At 41.2% G+C, this 1,689-nt stretch overlaps 1 pseudogene; it reads right to left on the bottom strand.

The window, feature by feature from the left end:
* Positions 1–663: 663 nt before the first annotated feature.
* LOC127218288 (serine/arginine-rich splicing factor 3-like) lies at positions 664–1,420 on the bottom strand (annotated as a pseudogene).
* Positions 1,421–1,689: the final 269 nt, after the last annotated feature.

Here is a 1,689-nt window from a genome sequence, read left to right as displayed (position 1 = left end):
CAGGCTCTGGTTATTGTGAATAAAGCCACAATGGGCAAGGTTAAGCAGGTGTCCTTGTAGTAAAATGGAACATCCTTTGGGTATATGGCCAAGAGTGATATAGTTGAATTTTGAAGTTGACTGACTCCCAGATTTTTGAGGAAATACCACATTGATATCCTTAGTGGCTGTATGAGTTTGTACTCCCACCAAGAATGGAAGACTTGTTTCCCTTTATACTTGTCATAATGAATTTCTACTTGTGGTATTGATCTTAGCCATTCTTTTTTTTTTTTCTTTTGTAACCAAAACTTTAATCCAAAGGATAAGGATTCTCGCAAACATATTACAAATGACAGCATGAAAAAGAAATCTTGCACAGTAACTCAAAGGTTCAGCTCTACAATAGACCCTTACAATGATAGGACACTGGTAAAGTCTTGCATTTCCAAATAAAGAATGTTGCACCTATGCGTCCATATATAGCAATCAGTAAGGAACCTCTGAAAGCCTTCAGGGTACAGTTCCCACCCTTTACCTGTTAGCTGGTGTTCACTAACAGCTTTTAAAGACTGCCTATCATTTTACCCACAGCGCCACACCATATCCCAGCTATTAGACAAACTAGAGCTTTATTCCATTTCCGCCAGTGGTTTCTGTATCATTAGCACATCACACTTTAACTGGGCAGGATCTAGGTTTATTTCAGTCTATGAAAAACTAAAGTTCAAAGCAAATTTGAACAGCTAAAACATCTTTAAAATGCACCAAGATTATGAAGTCTCAAACAAAACTTGAATTTCCTGTACATACTCCTGTCAAATGCAGTTATTTCCTGTACACCATTTCTTTAGCAAGTTGGTCTTCTACTTCCTTTCATTTGACCTAGGTCGGCTACAAGACCTAGAGAAGGACCGAGATGGCTTGTGGTTTCTCTCCCGAGACAGAGACCTTTCTCTTCTCCTATCTCTAGAAAGTGACCTGCTCCAGCTTCGAAAGAAGCTTCTCCTTATTGGAGATCTTCGCCTAGGTGGAGGACTCCTCCTTCGGTAATCATCTCGAGGGCAACAGCCCCAAGAGGGCGGCGGGCTATGATCGGACTTCTTTTTTCACCATTCGACAGTTCACATAGTGTTCTTCCATCCAGCTCTCGGATAGCATCAACTGCATCTCGGGGATCCTCAAATTCAACAAAAGCAAAGCCAGGAGGGTTCCGAGCAACCCATACACTTCTAAGTGGTCCATAATAGCAAAAAGCCCGCTCTAGTTCAGTCTTATTCCCATTGTTTCCGAGATTACCTACATACACCTTACAATCTAGTGGACAGGAATCACGATGCATTTCGAGATCCTGGGTTCAAACACCGAGGCTCAAACCCCAACACTCTGACAGGCCCACCCGCGCACTTCGGGATCTGCTTCAGCAGATGCTCTCCTTTCCCTGGAGTGCATGAAATGGCCTATCTTAGCCATTCTTATAGACATTTTGATTAGCATTTCCTCAATGGCTAAGGATGTTGAACATTTCCTTAAGAGTTTCCCAGCCATTTGCGATTATTCTATTGAGACTTCTGTTTCTATCTGTTCCCTATTTTTAAATTGAATTAATTGTTGTTTTTTTATGACTAGTTTCTTGAATTCTTTTTGTAGTTTGGATATTAGTCCTCCATCCAATGTGGAGTTGGTGAAAACCCCTTTCCATTCTGTAGG

This window comes from Phodopus roborovskii, unplaced genomic scaffold, assembly GCF_943737965.1.
Source record: "Phodopus roborovskii unplaced genomic scaffold, PHOROB, whole genome shotgun sequence".
Lineage (NCBI taxonomy): Eukaryota > Metazoa > Chordata > Mammalia > Rodentia > Cricetidae > Phodopus > Phodopus roborovskii.
The sequence above is the reverse complement of the archived record's forward strand: the minus strand, read 5'-3'. Positions and strand labels throughout refer to the sequence as shown.